The sequence below is a fragment of the Emys orbicularis genome, chromosome 13, assembly GCF_028017835.1.
Source record: "Emys orbicularis isolate rEmyOrb1 chromosome 13, rEmyOrb1.hap1, whole genome shotgun sequence".
NCBI lineage: Eukaryota > Metazoa > Chordata > Testudines > Emydidae > Emys > Emys orbicularis.
In genome coordinates, this window is record NC_088695.1 from 49,324,497 (window position 1) to 49,350,315 (window position 25,819).

Consider the following 25,819-nt stretch of genomic DNA (forward strand, 5'->3'; position numbering starts at 1 on the left):
CCATCCCCACCCAAAGGGACGGTCTGTTGCTGCACATTCTGCTACAGCCAAGAGGGCTCAGTGGTGGATCCAGCTCCTGGCACAGCTTTATGAGCATGGCTGCCCTTAGGAGCAGGATAATTGTTTGGGTCAGAAAAGGTCCCTCTCCCCCTGCATCTGGCCCCTTCCCGCCACGCTTCTGACACCTGTACCTGCCTCCCTTCTCCTCCTCCTTGCTCCCCTCCCCTGCCTCTTTCCCCTCCCACCCCAGCATAATCCCTCTCCCCCTCGCTCACATTCTGAGGTGCTCTCCCCTTTCGCCCCCTGACCCACGTGCTCCCCTCCCCAGCTCAGAGCACTGCTCTGGAAGGAAAATCAACCCCAGCAAAGCATCCAGTGTCCCCCACATGTAAGGATGGATGCTCAGTTCGTCGGGCCAGGGCCTATGTCTCCCCCATGTTTGCACAACATGGGGAGGATTGCACGGCTTCACCCTCATAGGTCCTGGCCAGGCGCCTCCTCCTCAGGCACTGACCTCCTTTCCATTTAGATTGGGCCTCCTCACCGCCTGTCCCTTCCAGGGTCCCACAGCTCTGCAGGAACCAGGCCGCAGATCCCCCGTCTGGTCTGGGGCACCCCAGCCCTTCCTACAGCTCTGCTTGTGGGTTTGTTCGGGAGCACCTTGTCTGCCTGGACTGGGTGCAAACGGGGCGCTTTCCCTTGCCCTGGAGGAACGGGGGGCTGAAGCCAAATGGGGGGACGAGGTGGGTGAGTGTGTCAGCAAGTTTCATCCTCTCCAGACAAAACCAACAGATCATGTCCCTCCAAGGTCAGTGCGAGGGCTTGTCAGTCCAATAGCCGTAATATGTGCTGTGTCTCCCCGCCACCCCAAGCAGCCACTGCACAGTGCACTGGACATGGGGCCAGTAGCTTCCTTTTCACCTCTTGCCCACAAGCCCTTTCACACTTGACACCATGCACGCCACCTTCCCATGTGCCTCACCTCCCTTCAACTCACTGGCATGCATCATTCAAAAGCCAGAACATTATTGGGCATAAAATATTTACTGAACTGTGCTTTTTGCAAATATTCCCCTCCAGTCTTTTCCCTTCTGTTGGGAGCAGACACTGCTCTGCCTGTGATCTCAAATGGCTTCTCTTAAATAATACAACCGGGAACATTCGAATACCCAGTAGCCATTCCCCTTCTCCTGACATACCCATAAATATAACAGTGTCACCAACCCATTACAGCTACACTAGAGCCACTGTAGCATGAGTGGCCATTAACACTAGTCCAGGCTGGTAGCCAGCCACCTGGCAATTCTGAAAGGGACAGGTAGGACCCCTAGACATGTCTGAATGGCTCCATTGTTTAAGGCTATCAGAAATGGGACTGTTATATAAATACATGAGGCAGTGCTAGAAATAACAAGGGAGTTTATCTTTCTAGTTATTCATTTTTTTCCTTCCTAAAGAGGCAGCTGCAGCCTGGTGGATGGAGTGCAGGGCTGGGAGCTCCAGTCCTGACTGCACGGGACTCGGGGCCAGCTGCTCAGGCAAACATTCTCAGAGGTGGCCTCTAATTTTAGATGCCTCACACATTTTCTGGGAGCCCGACTTGAGCCACCGAGGGCCATATTCTCAGACACACTGAGCAAGCACAGCTCCAGCTGGAGTCAATGGATTGGCATGTGCTCAACCCCTCCTAAAAACAGGCCCAAGGTGTCTGTCTGGGCACGCAAACGGCACCCAAAATTAGAGGCCAGTTTTGAAAAATCTGGGCCTTAACCTGTGTGTGTGTGCACATGCGTGTGTGCAGTATGCATCACTCTTCCCAGTGCTGGCTTGCAGGAGTTCTGTGTGAATGAGTGGTTCTTCCCACACAGGTTGTGTGTCTGTGTCTGAGTTAGTGGTTCTTCTCACTGGGGTTGCACATGCGGCCAGTATCCGCCCTGCACATTTCCCTTTGAGGCGATCCCATTCCCCACACGGATTGTCTTGGGCTGAGAGCAATTCTCTCGCGATTGGGATGTGGTATTTGTCTGCACGTTGTCCTGACCCCGCCTTTCCCTGCACTCTCTTCATGACTGGCTGCCCTGCCCTGCAGTATTTCCCAGCAGACCCCCCTTGTCTCCCATGACCTTTGGAGAAACAGAGAAATGCCGACAAAACTTTGCCAAGAGCAAAGGGATGTAAGTGTGGAGCGCCCCGGCTGAGGCCCTGCTTTCAGGCGCTCCTCTCTCTTTTCAGGGCCTGCTCTGTCCGTGGTGCTGAACTGGCCAGGGGTAATCCCATCCCTGCCAGCCTCACAGCCCTGCCGCAGACATGCCAAACCTGCGGAAAAAACACAGAAATTGGGCTTGGTTTGGGCTTAATTGGCTTGTGAGTTGCTTGTTGGCTAGTTTTTGTCTTGTGGCTTGTTGCTTGTTTTTTTATCAGCTCCCGGCAAGCGGGGGCAAACAGGGGCAAGGGGGGAGAGAGTCGGGGTGCACAGCAGGCCCACCACAGTCCCAGACTGCGTGCCGGGGGGATCTAGTCACATTGAGTGTTGAGGTTCTTAGGGATTGGCTTGTTCTGGCCTTGTTTTGAAATGGGATTAGCTTGATTTTTGGCTTACTGTGAAAGTCGGGTGCTTATTTACCGCGTGAAAGTTGGCAACTGTGCCCTGCGGTCCCCCCAAAATCACACTCCTCTCTAAATGACCACAGACTTAATGAACCTAAAAGAGAACCTATGCAGTGCGGCCTGCAGGCCCCAGTGATGCATCCATGACCTTTAGAATGCAGACGAGCTCCGTCCCCTTGTGCCATTTCTCCTCGGTGAGTCAGAGCCTTCGATAAAGTCTAAATGTGTTTGAATGGCATGTGCGGTCACTCCCTATTGATTTGTCCGTCTCTATCAATGTGTGCCCAGAGTCATAATCCGTGATAATCCCCACTGTGGAAGGGGGAGGCGGGTCAGTGGAGGGCAGAGGGATCAGCCTTTCCATAGACCACAGGGGGACATTCATGTTTGGAAAGGATTGCTCCTCTCTGCAGTTCTGTCCAAACTTTCTGCAGGACGCCTGGACTTTCCCCCCTTCCTGGAGTCTCTGGAAGGGAGTCAGATCTGCTCAGAGAGCGAGAGAGAGAGAGCTGCAAACTGCACCAAAGAGAAATGCAAATAGAAAACCTCTGCAGTTAAAAATGATGCCATGTTCCCCTACTAATCCTGATGTGATCTCAGCAGCCAGGGTCGTCTTCCTTGTAGGAGGATGTGATCTGAAATGGAAACCGCGAATGGGGAACAGCAGCTGGAGTTGCTCCTGCCTTGATGGGACTTGGCCCATAGGACTGTAAATCTAATATATTAAGTATCTACAGAAATATCCCCTTGGTAACAAACCATGTCACTATGAGAGGGGGTTGTCTAGGAAGGAGAACAGCTTGGAAAGCAATCATAAGGAAAACCCATTGCTTCTATTTATAAACTAGATTCATTCAAATGAGACCCACCTAGGCTCTTTTCTGCTTGAGGAGGTCCAGGCAAACTCAAGAGTTGTCAAACAGGCCAGATGAGTGGTCTGTCTAGTGTCCTATCATAGCTCTTGCAATGGTCAATGCTGAAAACTATAGAGGGAAGGTAAAAGACCCTCCCTCATCTATCTATCTATCTATCTATCTATCTATCTATCTATCTATCTATCTATCTATCTATCCCCATACACCCCCGCTATCTATCTATCTATCTATCTATCCCCATACACCCCCGCTATCTATCTATCTATCTATCTATCTATCTATCTATCTATCCCCATACACCCCCGCTATCTATCTATCTATCTATCTATCTATCTATCTATCTATCCCCATACACCCCCGCTATCTATCTATCTATCTATCTATCTATCTATCTATCTATCCCCATACACCCCCGCTATCTATCTATCTATCTATCTATCCCCATACACCCCCGCTATCTATCTATCTATCTATCTATCTATCTATCTATCTATCTATCTATCTATCCCCATACACCCCCGCTATCTATCTATCTATCTATCTATCTATCTATCTATCTATCTATCTATCCCATCCACCCCGCTATCTATCTATCTATCCCCATCCACCGCATCTATCTATCTATCTATCTATCTATCTATCTATCTATCTATCTATCTATCTATCTATCTATCCAAGCACCTAGTGGTGCATTGTTATAGTGGGGACAGGTTTCTTCTCAGTCCTTTCTGATGATCACTTAGGCTGCTTACACCATAAGAAGCGTGAGGTTTGCTGGCCTTGTCTTAGCTAGTGTAGCTTGGATGCCACTTGCCTCACTAATATCTTGTAGCAGGGAGAGCCAGAGCTTGTTTATATGTTGCATAAAGAGTATGAAGAGTCTCTACAGCCCCCACTGCAAAGCCTCGACCAGATGACGCACCCCTCTGCTGCCCGTGGCTGGGGTGTACGGACTGTCCTCATGCCTGAGGAGGGGAGCTGAGTATCAGGTTGCCCTGACTAGGAGCCAGTGGCTATGGACTGGGGCCAGGTCAGCACTGTGTCACATCCCATTTGTGTAGCGGGGCTGTGAAGCCAGCACAGCCAGCCACCTGGGGGATTCGCCTGGCACACAACTGGTGGCATGGCTCCCCCTGCATTCCCTCCTGTAGCAAATGTGCAGAGGATGTGGCTGTGGAAACAGAGGCTGCATGTGGCCCCCAAGGAGCTGTTCAGGCATCTGGGAATTGTTGGAGAACAGAGGCAATTCCCTTGGGCCATGTAAAGCCCTGAGATTGCTCAGACTTACAGGCCAGGCTGTGCCCAGAATACAAGCCAGACAATACATAAAGCCACCTCTGCCTTCCCTTCCCCCTCTTCCTGAATTGAGCAGAGAAATGGGGACCCTCGTCTATTTCTTCCATCCTTGTTTAGGATCCTCTCCCTTTCCCAGGATTGTGACTATTTGTGCTGTTTTTCCCTGGCCTGTTTCCATTCCTGCTCTGGGTTTCAGATGTTTGGGTTTCTGGGTACAGGTGGGGTTGTGCCCCCATTTCACTGAGCACAAAGGGAAGAGAGCTTATAGCAAAGGGAAGAGACCAGTCCTTGTAACAGAAGTAAATTCTCATTCCTTATGAATGGCTAATTGATTTCCCTTTTTATTGGTTTCATTCTCCCCAGGGTGGTGCTGACAGCTGGACTTCCCAGAGATCTCCGCTCCTGAGCAGCGAGTCAGTGATGGTGACAGGCAGATCCTGAAACTATCGATAAACGCTCATTGGGCGCTGGAGCGTGGTAAACTGCTATCAACCTCAGTGGGTTTCTCTCTCTCTCGCCAGTATCATTTTTCTTGATGACAGCATGTTCAAGAAGTGGTTTGTTTTGCTGGATTTTTTTTTGTGGGCGGTAACTTTTTCTTCTTTTTATGCATCAGTGGCTTTCAGAGATCCCTCCCTAAAGACGAGACGAGAAGGAAGACAACATGGATTAGCTCCTGAAGCACCCTCTGCCCTGGCCTCCCAAGGAGGGTTGTTGCTGCACTTAGGGCTGGGTTCACATCGGAGCTTTATCAGGATCTGCATCCTTCCTCAGCAGGCTGGCCCAGTGCTCTGCTCCCTGCTCAGCCGCTTAGTGGGCTCAGGTCTTTTTGAACTGTCTTTAATGCTGAAGTGGCCCATCACTGCTTGGTCTCTTCCTACCCCATGGCTTAGGGATGGCTGCTTGCACTGCTGCATTCAAATATCCTTCTTTGACAGGGTATCCAGACTTGTGGGTGGCGGGAGCAGTAGGTGTGATATATCTCGGCTTCTGATACTGTCTCACATGACCTTTTCATAAGCAAACTAGGGAAATATACTGCACAACTGCTTGGAAAACCATACTCAGAAAGAGTAGCTATCACTGAGTCACAATCCAGCTGGAAGGGCATATCGAGTGGGATCTGGGTCTGGTTCTATTCAATATCTCCATACATGATTTGGATAATGGCATAGACAGTACACTTATAAAGCTGGGAGGGATTGCAAGCACTTTGGAGGACAAGATTAGAGTTCAAAATGATCTTGACAAACTGGAGAAATGGTCTGAAGTCAATAGGATGAAATTCAATAAGGACAAATGCAAAGTACTCCACTTAGGAAGGAATAATTAACTGCACAAATACAGAATGAATATGACTGCCTAGAAAGGGGTACTGCAGAAAAGAATCTGGGGGTCAGAGTGGACCACAAACTAAATATGAGTCAACAATGTAACACTGCTGCAAAAAAGGGAACATCATTCTGGGATGTATTAGCAGGAGTGTTGTCAGCAAGACATGAGAAGTAAAAAATTCCTCCACTCCACTCAGCATTGATAAGGCCTCAACTGGAGTATTGTGTCCAGTTCTGGGCACCACACTTCAGGAAAGATGTGGACAAATTGGAGAAAGTCCAGGGAAGAGCAACAAAAATGATTAAAGGTCTAGCAAACATGACCTATGCGGGAAGATTGAAAAAATTGGGTGTGTTTAGTCTGGAGAAGGGAAGACTTAGAGGGGACATGATAACAGTCTTCAAGTATGTAAAAGGTTGTTATAAAGAGGAGGGAGATCAAATGTTCTCCTTATCCACCGAGGACAGGACAAGAAGCAATGGATTTAAATTGCAGCAAGGGAGATTTAGGTTAGACATTAGAAAAAACTTCCTAACTGTCAGAGTAATTAAGCATTGGAATAAATTGCCTAGGCAGGTTATGAAATCTCTGTCATTGGAGGCTTTTAAGAACAAGTTAGTCAAACTTGTCAGGGATGGTCTAGATAATACTTATCCCTGGCTCAGTGCAGGGGATTGGACTAGATTATCTATTGAGGGCCCTTTCAGCCCTCCATTTCTATGATTCTGTTATTCTTGCCCTCTAAATCTGTGGGACCCTCTAACAGAGTATTATCCCCCGGCATGGGACGCTCTCCAGCAAGATTCAGAGTAGCAGCCGTGTTAGTCTGTATCCGCAAAAAGAACAGGAGTACTTGTGGCACCTTAGAGACTAACCTTAGTCTCTAAGGTGCCACAAGTACTCCTGTTCTTTCTCCAGCAAGAGTTTCAGCAAAGTTGAACTGCTCAAACTTTATTGCGACATCATGAGTTGCATAAGAGCCAGATCAAGTGTGTGTGTTGGGGGGAGAGCAGGGGATCGGCCATCACACATCAGGGTCAGCACCATCTATCACCCAAACAGCTCTGCCCCATTTGAAATGCTGGAGCTGGCTAGATGCTGCGCCGTCCCCTAGCTTCCGACACCAAATGAAATTCTCCAGCTTTCATGCAGGTTCCCAAGCAGATCAGTGTGTGATTGTGCATGTGACTGAGGTGCACATCAGGGGTGTCAGTGTCAGTGCCTCTCTAGCTACCGCTTTCCCTGCTTCATGGCAGGGCTTCTTGGACCTTTGTCTCTCTGCGGTGCCGCTCTAACTAGCCTGCTGTTCTGGGTCAGGCATGGAGGGAAATGTCTGTCGGTGGTTCTGGCCAAGGGAATAATTGAGCCACTTTTCACCTTTGGCCAATCTAACGCTGTCCATGTCTTGATTTTTCTCTCAGTAGATCAGGAGCACTGTGGGGAGCCCTGGGATTCACATCTGTGTCCAAGCTCTTCAGCTGTCGCCTGGATCTCTCTCTCTCTCTCTCTCTCTCGTTCGTCTCCTTTTTTTTGTTTTTAATGGGGTGATACTTTCTCCTGGTCTCTGTTCAGTTCCTGCTTAAGATCCCCCAGGGATTTGAGAAGAAGCTGCTGTTAGCCAAGACATATCCATTGGGTTTCACTGCAATCCCTGCAGCCTCTCGCAGGTACCTGACATAGAGGCACGCAGCCAAGATCGCTCCTTCAGAAAAAGCAGGAATTAGCTCCTGGCATCCTCCAGGACATCAGTCCAGGAAACAGCCTCCCCCCCACTTCTCTTCCCTTCCCCCCCTGCTCACTACAGCTCATGGAGACGCCCCCCCTGGCTCGCGGCCCTGCAGCACCCACTCACGGAGGTCTCAGTAGCATTCCCATTAGCTCAGGGACACTCCCTCTTAGTCCTGCCCTAGGACAGGTGGACTCAGATGACAGGTTGCTGGGAGCCAACAGGAATTCAGGTGGGATCTGGCACCGTTTTATAGGGGGCCCTCATGGAGCCATCCTCTGCCTGATGCTAAATGTGCTCTGGCTCTGTTTGTTCTGAAGCCCAGTGTTTCTAGGTGAGGTGCAGGAACGTCAGTCCACGCGGAGGAGGAATGATTTCACTGTGGATGCTGTATGAGGGCCCAGTTCTGCAGGGTGCCGGGCCGTCTCTGTTCCCCAGGCCTGGGAGCTGAGTTGTCATAGTTGGGGGAGATGCAGTGAGGTGTAAGTGTAAGAAGAGCCTGAGGCTTTGTGCAGGTGAGACCCAAGGGTCCTTGGGCTGGGAATCCCCCAGTACGGGTTGGAAATTTGGGGAAGGGGCCTGAAGCCACCAGCCTCTCATGTTATTTCACTGTGCCTGCCTCTGGTCATAATGGATCTGTAGCCAGCAAGGACTGCACAGTAATGAGTGAGGATAGAACTCCGGTCCTTCTGCTTCAAAAGCACTCACTACATGAGAGCAGGGAGACCCTCCTTAGCAGTATGAGGGTTTATGACACACACTTGTCCAAGCCTGATATTCCATCCAGGAGAGGGCAGTGTTGAAACATCCACCCCCGCCAGTACATTGCTTGGGTCTGCCCAAAACCTCAGGGAGCAGAGGAGCTCGGAGGCCTTTTCCTCTCCTCAGCAGGAGCAGATTACTTGAACATTCCTCCTTCCCTCCCCCTTGTCTGCTCCTGCTCCATACGCCACCCCTTGGCTTCCACCACTGCTGCCCAGGAGCCTGGAGTATTTGATTTCCCAGTTCGGCTGCAACTCCCTCTGCACCATAGGTGAGCCCAACTGCTGTCCGAGCAGGCAGAACTGTTCTCTAAGGAAATACACTGGCCCCTCTCCTGTCCATGGGGTACACGTCCGTATCATTCCTCCACGGGGCAGGCTGCAGCCTCTGCTGGGAAGTGAGTAGGGAAATAGCCACTCTTGCCTCTTTGGGAGGCGGAAAACACAAAGCACAAGCTGTGGAGACACGCCCACACCCCCTAATCACAAAGAGAATCCTACACCAAACACGCTCTGGCCTCGCTTACACCTGTGACCATGAGGCGTGCCTGCCGGGAAGTGAGTGGCGTTTCACATGAGTGGAAGCTGTGGGAGTGCGAAGACACTTGCACAAACAAGGAATGGGAGAGCAGCAGCCCTGGTTCCGGTTGTGCACAAGCACCACATGCTCATTCCCCACCCTCGTCACACAGACCCACATGAGGTAGGATAGCAGCAGCCCAGGCGTGTTTGGTGCGTAATGATCACATTCCTGCACACACCGGCACTCGCCAACCCAGCAAACGCCCTATTCCAGTTGTCATGGAAATTCGCAAGTGTCTGTTTGAGTTTCCTCAGCACAGGGCTCCCTGTTCCCAGCAGTTTGCACATCAGAGAGGCTCTCACGGCACTAATGCAGGAGCAGCTCTCATTAGGTGCTGGGAATCTCTGTGGGCAGCCGCCACTTCCCCCCGACAGGCTGGCACTGAGGCCTGAGTGGCACAATTTAACCTGTCAGGCTTCTTTAAGCCGGAGAAGGTGAAGATGTTCACAGCAAACTGAAAGGTGCGATTAATCAGTGCAGCTCCCCAGAGACCCTGGGCCTGTCAGGCACCAAAACATCACCTGCCTCCCAGCAGGGGAGGGCTTTTTATTTCTCTGATTTTGTTTGGCCATTTTATTTTTGTGCAGGCGACTGGGCTGTGGGAGAGCGTGGCTGAGCAGCAGCGGGGCATGAGCACAGGGAGCCAGGGCTGTGCACTGGGGAGCTGGGGGCTGATAATGAGCCGCTGTGATTGATGGATGCAGCTTGGTGTTTTTCATGCATTGGCTACAAAGCATGCTCCTTTGCTTTCTTTTTTAGGGATGGGAGACTGAGCCGGGGCGAGTGTGTGAGGACGAGTCCCCCACTTCCAACCCTAGGGGGAAGGGCCCAGAGCACAGCGTCCTCCTCGCTCCGTCTCCTCTCCATAATCCACCCCCAAGAATAGCTATTTCATGGTTTTCTTCTTTATAGCGTTTTCCCTTTTGTGATGTTTATGGGGCATGGGATTGGAGCTGAAGCATTTGCTTAATTGCTGTCAAGCAAGGAAATGGGTCATAAAATTGCCAGGGGAAAAAATACATCATTTGGGGGAGAAGGGAGGGCAAGAGAGCTGGGTAAGAAGAGGGAGCGAGAGGACGAATGGGAGAAAGGGTGGAGGGGAAGAGTGAAAGGAGCAGCTGGAGGGCTCTGGTACAGGGGAAGAACTGGATGAAGTGTTGGGAGATCTTTCTGTCTCTGGTTCCAGCAGCGCAGAGGAGGTGATGGGACCATCCACATTGCCCTGTTCTCCCTCCCCAGGGAGCACAGGCTGTAAGTAGCTAAAGCTGACTCACTGCTCTGTGCACTCCCCAGGTGAACCAAAGGGGTGAGATAACTGATTTTGCCCCAGGTGATTAACCAATCAACAAGAAAACCCAGCACATCAGTCTGGAGAGGTGAGAGTTCTCACCCATTCCTGTCCTGGGCCCAGGTAGCAGGTAAGGGCTGGAGGGAAACTTTCTCCTGTGGGGAGCAAACACTTGCAAAGAGCATTGTAGGTAAAGCATGTTGTGCTGAACATGCCCCTGGTGTGCATGAGACCTGTTTACAACAAGGGGGACTGGGTGAGGGAACCCCCGCACCCCCCCCCGCCCACCCCATCTGCTACTGCAACCAGCTAGTCAAGCATTTCCTCTTGCTGGTGGCTGAGGTGGGACTAACCCCTGTGCTTTCTAACATGAATCATAGAATCATAGAATATCAGGGTTGGAAGGGACCTCAGGAGGTATCTAGTCCAACCCCCTGCTCAAAGCAGGACCAACCCCAACTAAATCATCCCAGCCAGGGCTTTGTCAAGCCTGACTTTAAAAACCTCTAAGGAAGGAGATTCCACCACCTCCCTAGGTAACCCATTCCAGTGCTTCAGCACCCTCCTAGTGAAAAAGTTTTTCCTAATATCCAACCTAAACCTCCCGCAATGATGCCTTTGGCGAGAGCCCTGCCCCAGGAGGAGGGGGCTCCACCAGGCCCCGATGAACACACGTGTTGGGTGCACTGCACAGGGCACCATCTCAGGGAGGCCCTGACCACTGGATGCCATTGCGACCTGGTGCACGGGGTCACACTGCTGCTCAGGTGGGGCCCAGCCACCCCTCTGTCCTGATGTGAGGGTGGCCAGGCCACACTTGAGTAGAGGTGGGGATGCCCCAATTTCCCTAGTGCACAGGGCCCATCTCTCCATCTTGCTGACTGCCTGGAACCCTCGTCTCTCATCCACGAGAGTGTCTGGCCTGCGGCGGCCCTGTGGGATGTACGTATTGCGACCCCAGTCAGCGGGTGAGGAGGAGCAATGCGCTTGGCAATAGCCATGCCCCACAGACGGCCAAACCCTGCACTCATGGACAGGAGACCCCGGGCTCACCACGGAGTAGCTCAGAGCAGGATTTAGGCCTGGCTGAAGGCTGTGCATTGACAGGCTGTGCCTACTGGTGTCTCTTCTCACTCTGGGCTGAGCGGGGTTCATGTGGCAGTGCTGGGGGGCTCTGTGCTGACTTCGGCGACTCGCTACTAAATGGGAAGCTGTGAGGACAGTTGAGGTCTTAGCCTGGCAGACGGCTACGACTAGCTCTGTGCCTTATCCAGTCACCGCAGGCTAGCTAAGCTTTATTCCTCTGGGCTAGCTGTTTCTGGGGGTCAACTCTTTTGCCTAGAGTCCAGGTGCCTGGCAGTCCTCACATACACGGTGTCCCCCATCCCCACTGCTCCTCAGCCCAGGACTGGATTAGCCAACTCCCAGGGAGCCCCGATGGCCTAGCAAATCCTTGCCTTAGCTTCATCTTCTGACTGGGCATTGGGTCCAGGGGCCTGGTGTCTCTGGAGGCTTGGAGGGAGGGAGCTGTGGGGGGAAGCTGGTATCCAGAATATGTCCTGCCCCTTGCTGGGGGCTGGGGGTTCTGAGCCTTGGCTCCTACAGGGTGGGCTCCTGGTTTGGCCCATTGGAGCCTCCAGTTAGACTGGCTGGTCCTAAGCGTCTCTTCCCCTCAGAGCTGGGTCAGTTACAGGCCGGGAGCAAACAGGCTGCAGTGGCTCCTGCCGGAGTGAGATCTGGGAGACGATGACCCCCCAGCTCGGAGGGTGTTAGCTTCCCTGGGGGGGCTTGACACACCCGAAGGCGTGAGGCCCAGGAGGCCTCATGCCTGTCACCCTTGCAAATGGGGGTGCTCTGCTCACTCACACCAGGGTGGCATCCTCACTCCAGGCAATGAAGATTCACCCTCTCTCTCTCCAGAGCTGGCTGCTGCCATTCAAACCTGCTGGCCCATTTCTAGGACTCTTCACTCGCATCGCTCTCTTTATCTGCCTCCCTTTCTTGTGTCTGTCATTACTTCCCCGAGTCTAACCCTCCCCCCTGTCACCCTCGTTGGGCAGCTCCTCCCTCTCCCCATTATTGCAGCCAGGACTCTCGTTCCCATCTTTTAGTCTCAGGCCCGTACAGGAAAGCGCTCTGATCGCCATGGTGCGATAGCAGAGCCAGAACTTAATTTCACAGCATTTTCATGTAATACTCCATAAAACCCAACAAATTTGCTGGAGTCCAAATCCATCTCATTATGCAGAGTCATCGAAAGAGAAGCTTTGAGAGTCGGGGACTCGATGCTCAGCTAGAGGATGATACAGAAGAGAAAAATAATTAATTAGGTGCTGCTCTGTATCTTTGATCCTCCATTGCAAGGCACATTAAATAAAACGCCTGGCTCATGAATAAGTGCTGCACGGAACCTTTATTTTTCAGCTCCACTCAGACGATTCAAAATGAATCTGGGGGGTGGGGAATCCCTACCCCAAACGTATGCCCCTTTGCTTTGCTAAAAGGTGCATGAAGGGCCTTGGGCAGAGCAGGGCAGGACTGGCGGGGCAGCGCTGCGGGGACTGGAAGAGCTGTGTGGGAGAGGAATCCAAGAGGGTGCTAGAGGTCAGGATTAAATGTGCCCTGCTCTGCTTTAATGCCTCCTACTGACCTTCCCTGAGACCCCCTATTGGCATGGCCAACCCCTGGGAGGGAAAGGAAAGGGAATCCTTCCTTGGTGCATCTCAGGCTGGGTGCAGAACTGCTGGGCAGGGACAGCAGGTGCTGGGGAATGAAGCAGTGATGGGCACAGCCAGCCCAGGAATGGCTAGTCTGGGAGTGAGACATTTAGTCAGAGAACGGGGACTTGGATGGGGGACAGGAGATTTTGTCTCTTCTAAACCAGACCCCAGTTATTCCCTCCCTATACACATCCCTACTCTGCCAGCTTCGCCTCCCCTCCTTTCTGCCACCACTCTGCCAGCCCCACGCCCACAGAGGAGCAACGTGTGTCCCACTGCACCTGTGCTAAGTGTTGAGGCAGGTGGGTGAACTCTGCTCTGCAGAATCTCTCTGACACCTGCAACAGGGAGCTGCCTCCGAGTAAACGTTAGCCAGGTGAGCAAAGCCTGGGGGAGGGGGTGCACACATGGGAGAATAACAAATCTTACACCCTGAGTGTCCATCCTGGGGACCCACCCAGGGACACAGCCCCTCTTCCAAGGACTTTAGGGGTTGCTGTGTTGCAGGCAGGAGTTTGTATTTCACATGTGACAATATGAATCGGTTTCTCGCAATAGCTCACACTTGGCCAGTTTCCAAGGCATTTTTAGAAGAGGAAACTGGACTGGGAATCATCTGCTCTGTTGCCCATAGAGCTGAGGGGCCCTGCCCTGAGCCTGTGAAACCTGCAATCCACATGTGGCAAGCAGCTGAGCAGTCTCCAGCCAGCAAACCAGTGTCTCTCTGGCTGCCTTGGCCAAGGTTCTCTGATCACGTCCTGCCAGGGCTGTGGGCTTATCCCCAGGGTGGTGACATGAAAATAGAACGGAGAGACTGGCAGACTAGCCAGCGCCTGATGGTCTCACTTTCCTTAGTCTGAACAGTTCTTGACTAAGCGCCTGGCGGTGTGGGCTGGGCTTTCTGGGGGATGCTCTGTGAATGGGGTCCCTTTGAAAGAGACCAGCCAAGCAAAGACAAGGGGCACCTGATCTGCAGTGTTATAGGCAAATTCCTCCCAACATAGCTTTGCCAGTGCACCTGGAGCCTTGCTGTTCTAGCCTGGGGGCCCAAACTGTCAGTCCTTCACTGCCGCCCCTCCTGCCGGTCCAGTCCAGAGCATCCGGCAGACAGTAGCAGATCTAGCAGAACGTTGGTGGTTCACTCTCCCCGGGGACCAAGCAGAGACCACTGAGCTCATGACCTGTCGCCTGGTTTTCGTTGTATCAGAGCATGGGGCAAGGCAGCTAGGGAATGCTAACGGCTGGATTTCTAGACTGCCCACCCAGAGCAGTGTGTTTGGGGAGCATCGCCTTAGGTATGGAACTGGACCCAGACAGATCTGCACCACTGTCTCCAAAGGCAAAATCTTTGGTATTAACCCCCCCCAAAGGCTAAGACACCAATTCTGCCATCCCCACTCGGGTAGAGGAGTGAACGAGGCCCCTGAAATCAGTGTGTTGCACTAGAGGAGTTGAGAACGCTTGGCATTTTGTCACATTGTTTGCAGGGGTCAGCTGGGGTGGTGGAGAGAGTCCGTTGGACTGTTCTAATCTTTGCTCTCTCCTAACAAAGCCATGTTCCCACTGGACAGCCTCCAGGGCTCAGAAGAGTCCAGGCAGAACTGCAAATTCCTATCCAGCCCCTCCCCCCCCCCCCCCGAATGAATTCCCAGGGCTGCTTCTCAAGCTGTTTCTGGTTGAACCATCCGTTGCAGGAAGGACCCTACTTAAAGGATGAGAAATCTTCCAGTTTCGCTTTGCCTCTCCTGGGACTCTAGCCCTTACAAGCAAGACAATAGGAAGAGGAAACCGAGCCAAGCAGCCCATGGAGTGAGTCGGGGTGGGGGGCACTGTGGCAGTTTCTAATGTGGATTGAAGAGAGAAACAGGAGCTAAGAACTCTTGTGCCTTTCATCAGAGGGTCTCTGAGCACTTTACAAAGGTGGTGTTGTCTCATCTCCATTGTAGCTATGGGGGAGCCAGGGTCCCACAGCAAGGCAATGGCAGATCTGGGCAAGGACCAGGAGTTCTGACTCTGAGTTTCACCTGCTGTGATCAATAGATGATGCTACCTCCCAAGTCCCGTGGAAGTGAGGAAGCCGGCTGTCTTCTGGGGTCAGCTGGAGTGCAAGGTAGGTAGATTGAAAGTGTACAGGCAGAGCAATCCTGCTTCACCCAATAGAATTAATCAATCTCCAAGCCAATGGGGACACGCTCATCTGGTCTTTACTTAATCCATAACCCAAAAATCCTCGAATTATTGCATCTGTTCAATACAGAGGAAATTAATTACCCTGGGAAATAGGCAACAAGTTGCCTTTCTAATGCCCCTTATCACATAATCAAATCTACAAAGTGCTTTCGCAAGCAGCTACAGCAGCCGCCATGGGATTGTTCGTAGCAGTCATTAAATAATGAGCTGCCTCCCCCATCAATCTGGCGTGATGCTGACAGTTACAGTAAACCCATGGCCAGGCAAGGCAAGGGGCTGCAGAGCTGGAGTTTGGGGGGCTGTCAACCAGCAGCGGAAGAACTTCCACTGAAGCAGCCCGCAGGGCAGGGTGCAGCGAGCAGGGAGCACCTGTGGGTACGAGATGGGACTGGGGCCCAGGTGCAGCCCCCCCTTCTAATTCTGCAAACAGGCGTCTCTGAGGATGTGTGTGTTGCTCTGCCCACCACACTCCCTCCTGCACCAGTCCCATCGTAAGAAAGGGAGAAGCACAGCACCCCTGGCCTCATGCTGGAGGATGAAGAATAGCCAAGTTATAGGGGTAGCGATCAACGCCTCCACTTGCATTAGGGGTAATAGCTACACACGGGCAAGACGTCTCAGTCTCTCCGTTCTTGCAGCATACACAGGAGAAGGACCTGGACTGGATTTTGTGTCCATCTGGCATGGACTCTGGGCTCAGCCCCTCGCAGCAGGAAAGTTGTTATTCTGGGCAGCACCCTTTCCCAAGCTCACTTTCTATGGTCCGAGACCCTGCTGCACTTGACACGGTCTCCCTTGTCCACCGATCCCCATGGCTGGTGTTAGATAGAGCAGCTGGCAGCTTTTTCCCTGCTTCTCCACCCCCTAGCTATAGCTGTCTCCCCAGTGTAGACACAAGGCTCAGCCTTTGGCTTGTGAGAGCTGCAGTCACTCCGATCAGACAGCACTGGAGCCTTGTCTACACAGGGAAATGTTAGTTACAGCAGTGTAACTCTCTGATTCCAATAGGAGTGGCTTTTTCCAGTTTAGCTTGAACCCTTCCCAAATGATATAAACTAAACCAAACGACAGGGGGGTTATACTGGTGTTACTAGATTGGTTTAAACTCCCACGTTAGCTTGTACTGACCCCACCTAGAGGAGGCCTCATGTCTACACCATCCAGAAATGCTGTTGCCTGTTGTAGAAGTTTGATGCTGTGCATTGGCACCACATGCCCATGGAGTCCACTCACCTCTGCCGACCTGTGCCATGTCCTGCCCTCCCACCAGCGCACCCGTGCTGAGACTGGCCTTTCCTGGCTTGGCTCCAACCTTCCCTTGGCTGGGCACTGGCTGAAGGACACACTCCTTCGCTCCTGCCTACGCGCAATGAGTGACTTGAAGGGGATAGAAAAAGCCCTCAGCAGGCTGGTTCCGAACATGAGCTCTTACCTCTGGGAACAGGACAATAGGGATTTACTTCTTATTGACCACCCTCACCCCCCAAGGGTGTAGCCATTTCTATGGGCAAAACTCAGAATGATTCATGGCTGGTTACCCTGGGCTCTGCCCCAGCGGTGTGAGAGTGACGTAACACACATGTACAGAGATTACGTTTAACACAAGAAATAAAGAGATTTGCACATGAGTATTGCAGTTCTCCCTTCACCAGCATTTAGGAAAGTCCCCACACTACATATTTTACTGCCATTGTAACAACTTATTTTCAATCCTGTCCCCCTAGCATTGAGCCTGGCAGATTCTCAGTCGATACATGGCCTAAGCCTCCAGCATCAGAAAGGCCGAGAGGTTTAGTGCCCAGATTGCAACCCCACAAGCTGGAGTTACTGCTCCAGGTTATGTCAGTCAGACGGGAGACACCAATTCTTGCTTTGTTACCTGGTAACGATGTTACCAAAGGAAGCTTCCGGGAAGAGGTGGGTTAATACTGGTCCTCATTAATGTCCAGCATCTTGGAGAACCTGTGTTTCACCCTGTCTCTCCCGCATGAACCTATGTATCCCCTTCCCTCCCCACTCCTTCAGATCTTGTGCCGCTTCTCCCCCATCACTCTGCCTTGGCCCGCAGCAAAGATGCCTTCATTAGATTTCATAACGGTGCCACTGGAGCAGGCTGCTGGGCCCAGAACTGGCCTGGTTGGAAAATCACAGACAGATCCTAAAGCACTCCGGCAAGCAGTAATCACCTTATTCTGTGTGCCCGCTCCCCCTTTGCCTCCTGCACATCTGTCTGCATCGCAGTGCCGGGCACCAGCAGGGAAAATGGCTAGTGCTGCTAACATCCTGATGGGCGGCTCCGTCCGCACTGCTGCTAGCGCATGTGCTCTGCCCTGTGCCAGCAAAGTCATTTGCTCGACCCCCAAAGCAAATCTCCCTCCCACACACCTCCGGTCTGCAAGATTATGGCCTAGAAATGTTTGGCTAATTACCAATCCAGGCTTGTGCTACCTGACCTGTGCTGGCCAGTCCCGCTTTGAAGTGCTCTGGAATTTCCTTGTTAGCCTTCAGCATGGTGACTCACACAGTCACAGCTGCGTTGTTGACTAAGAAGGTACCAGACAAACAAAATATTTAATTTAACAAGGAATCTGGGCCACCTAAAGCCAGGACACCTGTGAAATCTTGCTGATGAATGGAGGGGAGACAAAAAAAAGTCCTACAGAGTGACATCTCATAAATGAAAGCATTCGAGCTCAGGACTTGGATTCTCTCTCCCCTGCACTTACGCTGTAGCAGACAGTGCCCTTCAGTCTATACAGCTCTTGGAAACATGGAAGCACCGAAACAGAAAAAGAGCAGGACTGGAGCACACCAGCAACCATCCATGTTCCTCTTGCCCTGCTGGATAGTCCAAGTTTGTAAATTTCACCTTGGCTCACATTAACCTGGTTCAAGGGGAAAATTCCTTCCAAGATGCAGAGTAGTGAGCAGTTTGACCCTGGGCCTTTGAGTAGGAATTGCTTGCAAATCCCCCTGGAAATTCTTCCCTTCCGGAGAGCTGTCCCAGGCTCGCTACTGGGATTGATGCTGCAACTTGTCACTTTCCCACTGGGCCGGCTGCATTCCAAGTTAGCGACCACCTGAACAAGTCCCAGAAAACGCATTTCCTGCTTGTCTCTGGCACGTTAATTGTGCCTCAAGTATCACACTGGCTGCTTTGCAGAAGCTGCTCACCAAAGCAGTGGCAGGCTGGGTCGCTCTTTGTGCCTACCTATAACAGGTGTAAGCCCCTACGCGGCTGCCTGCAGCCATTTGGCTACAGATTTTTGCCAAGACTCCCCTATTTTGTGAGTAGGAACTTTAAACTAGGAGACCCTGAAAGTGCTGCTGAGAAACTGGGGCTTCCCTCTTTCTCAGCCAGACGGCCAGCCCCGGGGCCTCTCCTTCTTACAAAGAAGAAGGAGCCCAGGGGCAAGGTAGGACAATACATTTTCTTCCATGCCAGAGGCCTCCTTTCATGGGCTCATCACAGCAGGGATATTAGGGAAAGATCCAGGCTCTGGGGAGCTGGGAGTAAGAATGCAAGAGAAGCATCTGCATGTGCATACAGTGCCCTCCCCCCACCGTGTGCGTACAGTGCCCCTTCCCCCCGTGTGCGTACAGTGCCCCTCCCCCCACCGTGTGCATACAGTGCCCTCCCCACCACCGTGTGCGTACAGTGCCCCTCCCCCCACCGTGTGCGCGCAGTGCCCCTCCCCCCACCGTGTGCGTACAGTGTCCTCCCCTCCCTCCTGTGTGCGTACAGTGCCCTCCCACCACGTGCGTACAGTGCCCTCCCCTCCCCACCGTGTGCGTACAGTGCCCCTCCCCCCACCGTGTGCGTACAGTGCCCTCCCCATCACGTGCGTACAGTGCCCCTCCCTCCCGTGTGCATACAGTGCCCTCCCCCCCATGTGCGTACAGTGCCCCTCCCCCCACCGTGTGCATACAGTGCCCTCCCCACCACGTGCGTACAGTGCCCCTCCCCCCACCGTGTGCGTGCAGTGCCCCTCCCCCCACCGTGTGCGTGCAGTGCCCCTCCCCACCATGTGCGTACAGTGCCCTCCCCTCCCCCCGTGTGCGTACAGTGCCCCTCCCCCACCATGTGCAGACAGTGCCCCTCCCCACCACGTGCGTACAGTGCCCTCCCCACCATGTGCGTGCAGTGCCCCTCCCCCACCAAAAGAAAAGAGAACTCCTGCCTTAGAGGATGCCAGCTGCCTAGCAGCGCAGATGGAGAAATGTGACCATTCCCAATAGCACAGCTGGGATGTCCTGGGCCACGGGAAGCGAAAGGCACATCTGGGCACAAAGCCAGGGTCTTCCAAGCCAGAGCCCCCAGGAACCTCATTCACTCTCGGTGTCCACTGGACAGTCTCCCTCTTTAAAAGTGGAGAGGTGGTGTTGCCTAGAGGTTAAAGCGAGTGTGTGATGGGGTATCCACCCCACACAGGCCTGGAAGGGGTTAAGGTGGCCAGGTAGGCCTGTTAATGCCACAGGCTGCATCTGGAGGAAGACCCAGGAATTGATTGCAAGCAGGTTCAGCTGTGCAGTGAGAGGTGGGGTCTATAAAGCCAGGAAGCTGGCAACAGGCAGGCACTGCTGTTGGGAAAGGGCAGTCGCTCCCTGGGAAGAGGGTTTGCCGCTGGCACTCCTGGAGAAAGAATGAATCAGGAGTGGTGGGAAGGAGCAGCGAGGCCTGGGAGAGGAAAGCCCAGCACTGCTGGGTTGATGGTCTCTGGACTGGAAGCTGGAGCTGAGAGTGGACCCGGTTCCCCTACCCGCCACTGAAGGAGTGGCACCTGAGGCAGCGAACGGGGAGACTGCCCAGGGCTGCTGAAGGAAAGACTTTGATCTACTCCAGAAGGGGGGAATGCTGAGCGACCTGGCTGGAGGGCTGAGTCATGAAGAGGACACTGCACTTTCTGGATTGAGAAAGATGCTGCAGACCAGAGAGAGACAGAACGACAGTGTGCAACCATGGGATAGGGCATGGACCCGATGAGCTAATCCCCAGAGCAGCCAGGAGGAGGCGCTAGACTACCGGTGAGTGGACCCCATCACAGTGTGTGGTGGGGGTGGGAGGGAAATGGGACCCAGGACGGCTGGGTTCTAGTCCTGGCTCTGCCACGGGCTTTTCTAACCTTGAGCACATGGTTCCACCTCTAAGTGCCTGAGTTGCTACCTGTGTAAGTGAAGGACAATAGCGCTCTCCCACTCACCGCAATAGGACAGTGAAAACTAACAGCGGAGGTGTTGAGAAATCTGGCTATGAAAGTGGCCGTCAAGAGTCTGAGAAGATCCTGCCTTAGAAGCAGGAGTGAAATCAAGACACAAATCCTGGCCCAGGAAGAGTCCCACATTGCAGAGCAATAACCCTCAGCCCGGGGCGGTGTGGGACCCACACTCCATTGCACACCACCTCCCTTCCAAACCGGGCAAACCCAGCAAGGCTCCTCAGCAGGGATGCCTCCCCCGATTAGATGCTGCAACCAGAGGTGAAGGGACACGTTCCCCAATCAATCCTTCTTCGTGTTTCTCCCTCCCACTGGGACACTGCTCCTGTTTCCACTGGCATGTGTCTCCGCAGAGCCCATAAATCACAGCTGGAGCTGGGCCGTGACATGTTAGAGAGAGAGAGACAATGCCCAAGAGCCAGTGTGAGAGCAAAAGCTGCACAGCCCCTCCCTAAAACCGGGTCAGTTGCAAATCGCCATCAATCAACCAAACTTCCTAGCAGGTTTCAATGGTAAACAGCACAAATCCCCATCAGCAATTTTAATTAAAGCCCCTTGCCCAGAAACAAGTTTTCTGCAGCACGACAAGGCATCTGCTCCAACAATGCTCAGGCAAGGAGGTCCAGGGCCCACACTGGCCCCGCAGTACTTAACAAGCTCCTAGCTGCTGGAGATTGCAGGGTGTCTGTCTGACGCTGGTGGAAGGCTCTAAACCAACTTTTTCTGGATTGATTTTGGTGGTTTGGTTTTCTGTAGGGAACGATTTCCTGTAAGTGGTTAAGGCACATACCAGTGTATGCCTGGCTAACAAATTAAGAGCTGTTGTAACATAAAATCTATACTAGCTGTTTGCTAAAATGGCAATAATGAATTGAAAGAATTGCAACCTGATAAAAGCAGATATTTCAGGGGCATGTTAGGGCCTTTAACCCAGCCCTTTAGCAGGCCTGGGTGACCAGACGGGGCAAAATCTATGGAGAGAAGATAGAAATGTAATTTCCCTGTGCCCTATCAATTTAAATAAATTAACTATTAGATTAACTGCGCTTAAAACAAAACAAGAAATCAATCCCGCCAGCCTTGGCTGCTATTAAACTCGGTTTTGCACCACTAAACCTATAATTGCTGAAAGTCCCCACGAAAGAAGAGCCGGCTGGCTGCGAGGGGCTGGTAATTGGATTCAATTTGTGTTCCCTGAATGTCTTCATAGTAGAGGGAAGTGGAGAGAGGATGCAGAGAGATCAGGGGGCCTGGAGAAAGGGGATTGGTTTACTCCAAACCCTGCTCCCCTACTCCCCAATTTGTTTGGTCTCCAAGCTACCTTGTGTGGGGGAGGGGATAGGACTAGCGGGAGCTGGGAGATTCTCCTACAATGAGCTCCCGCTAGCGCTTTCATCATCTGACAAAGTGACAGGGAGGTTTACAAGTTTGAGAGTGTCCGATGTACAGAGGGCGAGACGGATAATGGAGGGACAGGCGTGTGATGAAGGAAGGGAGGGTACAGACTAGAAGGATGTGCTCTGTAAAAACTGCTGTCATTTCCGCAGGAATCTCGCGCGTCCCGGGGTGATGCTGAGGAGCTGATGGAGCACCTTTAAAACCGGACCTCAGTGGAGTCTGCCTTTCATCTGCGCCTCATTAGTGGGAAGGGCTGATCTCCAGCAGCAGATGTCACGCCCTTCCCAACAGGAAAGGTCCATCCATGCCAGACAGACTATTGTGGGACGTTGTAACTGGAATTTCCCTGTGTCCCTATCTCCAGCTGCTTAGCCTGGGTTAGCCCTAAAGGACATATAGAGCTTGCTTATTATAGAAGCTTATATTATGTTTTGGAATTAAGATTGTAACCCATCTGTGTGTCTGTTTGCTTGCTTGAACATTGTAAATAACTCTTGTTTCCTTTTCCTATTTAAATCTGTATCTAGTGTATTCTAGGATTGGCTACAAGCGCTGTCTTTGGTGTGAGATCTGAGGTGCAATGGACCTGGGGTAAGTGACTGGCCCTTTGGGATTGGGAGGAACCTGAATATTGCCGTGATCCTTGCTGTAAGCGACCATGTATCACACAGGCAGGCTCACCTGGGTGGTGAGGCAGATTGGATGCCCAGCGGGGCGATCTGTGACTCCATGTTAAGGCTGTTATTGTGCCTGAGGTGTTTACACTTGGTAATTGGTTGGTGAAACCCAAGTATAGAACTTGCAGCCAATGTGGGGTTTGGGCCCCGGTTATTAACAGTCTGCCCTGAGGTTGGTCCTCCCGTTCTTGCATCTCCCTTGGGAGCGTCGCACCCTCGCTGGAGGGAGATGGATCTACCTGGTGCCTGGGCAGGAAGAATCTGGCTCCGTCTGTCTAAACGCTGACCGCGTGCTGTAGCAGCTGGGCGTTTCTACCATGCACAAGGCTGCGTAGCTTGCTTGGCACCTCCTGGCCTGGGGCGTTCTCATGACGTGGTGGAGCTGGCAGCCAGGAAGTGAATGCTTCCCCCAGAGCCTTTGTGCAGTTTTGGTGTGCTCCAGGGCCTTGCCGGGCAAAAGGGACTGGCAGGCCAGGCAGGGCCAGACCCGCCTCCCCCCCACATATGTGTCAGGAGGAGAGGGGCTGGCCAGCCGTGCCTGGGGCTCTGGCAGTGCTGCCCTGGGACAAGGAGCTGTGCTGGCGCAGAGGTGCTCAGGCAGTGCTGGCGTAAAGCTGGCGGGCCTGGCTCCCCCTCACTGCAGCTTTACCCCGTGGTAATGCCATTGACTCCACTGGCGTCATTCTTGGCTCACACCAATGGGAGTCGAAATTTGGCCCTGCTGAACATGACCCTATTGCATGATTCCTTTGCAATAGCCCCAAAGGGGTGGTGGGGAGTTAGTGGTAGTGGGACGGGGGGGGGTGTGAAGAGGCTCCCTGCCTTTCCGCTCCAAACCCTGCATTCCCCAAATGTCCCAGGCTGGGAGCCAATTCGTCCCTTCGCTGTCTGTCTCCCCACAACCATGTTTGCATTCTCCCGTGCGAACTATTCGGCCCTGCACCCTACCACGGTGATCCCACTAGACGTCTGCCCCCAGCACCGCCTCAGCAAGTCCACAGTCACCGATAGTCTCGGCTAGGGGGCAAGGACAGCCTGGTAGTTCCCTCCCGCCACCCCCTTCACCATCTGGGGCCTTGCTGCCAGTTCCCAGGGCTCCCAGCCTGTCAGGTCACTGGGCTGAGGAAGAAAGCATGGCCCGTCTTCTGTTCTAATCAAGTGCTTATGCTGCCTACAACGGTCGTGTCTGAGCACCTAGGAGCTCCCAGGGGCTGGTTATTATTTAGGGTGGAGATTCCTAAAATCCTGGGGTCAGGTTTTTAAAATTCATCTGCCTAGTTGTCTATATCCTGCTGGAGTCTCCCCAGCTCATCCCCACTTCCCTGGTCACACCCAGCTGAGCCCAACCCTGCCTGCCTTGGGCAGAGCCCCCCAGGTCTCCAGGGAGAGCCCTGGGGGCTGTGAGGCACACAGCCTGGCCAGCTGCCCCATGGGCTGCGCTGACTCCTTGCGCCGCACAATGGGACATGAGCTGGCGGCTCTGTGCCTGGAGAAGGACCGTCCCAGGGAAAGAGGGAGAGTTTCTGGAGCAGCGTTTCAGGCAGTGCTGCTCCGTTTTCTCTGACTAAAGCTGCTGTAAACCTGCCCCAACTCCTCAAATAAATTTGCCTCCAGGGGATCTTGCTCGCTGCATTTTGTGCGACTGCACAAGGGGAAGGAACGCAGCAGCTCCAGCAGCAGATTGCTTTGTAGGAAAGCATGAAACAGTGACAGACAGAGCTCCTGTCTTTGCCTGCTGCTAACAACTTGGTTCAGCTGGATAATGGGCCTTTCTGGGGGGAGGTGCTGAGTCTCGGCCATGTCTGGGAACATCTCGGGGGCGGGGGCGTATGTGGGTTTGGTGTGCGCGTGTGCAGTTGTGACTGAGACCAGCGTGCGTGTGGGGGTAGCCAGGGCAGAGCCGCTCCCCATTCCCTGACATCACTGATCTGCAGCTCCAGGATCTCCCAGAGATTTTCAATTGGCAGATATGGTTGGACACATTAGAAAGCAAATAGCTGGGGATGCCATGGCCCAGCTGTGACCTGCACCCCAGAAGGAGGTGGCGCCACCTCTTAGAAGTATTAAATCTCCGCTCACAGCTGAGTTTGTGCGTGGCTCTTTCCTACTGAAAGATTAAGAATCCGGTGGGGTCTAAAGGGAGGTCTGCTGCTTTATCTTTGCCATGCAAACCAGGCTGGGGGGGTGCGCGGGGGCTTTGGGGGATTGCCGAGGCTTTGCAATAGATCCCATTCCCAGACAGAGGAGGTGGGTAGCACATACTCAGTTACCTCCGTTGCTGACCTAACCCCATTGATTGGTACCGATCTGAGTCTGATGAGATGTGTGAAACAATCAATATACCTGCAGTTCTGCAAGTGAATGTGGGTAGGAGGAGGCTGAGGGCTGGAGGTACAGTATTAACCCGTCGTGCTCCCCTACTGTATGTCCCAAGCTATCTTAAGGAATGCAAGAGTTCTTCTCCTGCTGCGTTTTATTTAGGTTCTATTGATCTGGCTGTGCCTTGTGCCTGGGAGACACGTGTCTAGCCTCATAGCGGATGGACGGGCGGTGAGTTGTGGGCACTGCTATTGACTGCCTCAGAATTGCGCATGTCCGAGTATATTTGTTCCCTCTCCTGTCCTGCCCCACCCTGTCTCACTTGGGTGCCCTGTCACAGGCCCACGGGTTCGGTGCTATGCCTACGGTCACCAACAGTCCCTCATTTCTTCATCTCTGTACAAGATCGGGAGTTGCTGAGTGCTGCAGGAGATACTGCTGGGGAATAGAGCGGGGTGCTGCTTAGTATGAACAGTATAGGGAAAGGGGGGTGCTAAGAAAACTGTCCCTTATTCTTGAACTACAACATTGGCAACGGTAGCTATGCCCCAGCTCCTAGACAGTCTCTTGGAGGTGCCCTGTCAGTGAGCCAGACGCAGAGGGGTTCCACACCTCTCCATGCCTCGGAGGTTGAGCCTCTGGGCTCCAGCACTCCTGTTTCTCCCCTGAGTTCTGCTCCAGGAGACCAGCTGAGCTAGACTCCTGTGAGGAGACTTTTACTCTCTTCAGGGAGCGGTGCATCTCGCTAAGACTTGGCAGTGGCCCCAGGCAGACTTTTCCAAACAGAGTGGGGTTTATCAGTCAGCCGGAACAGATCATTGGGAAGTC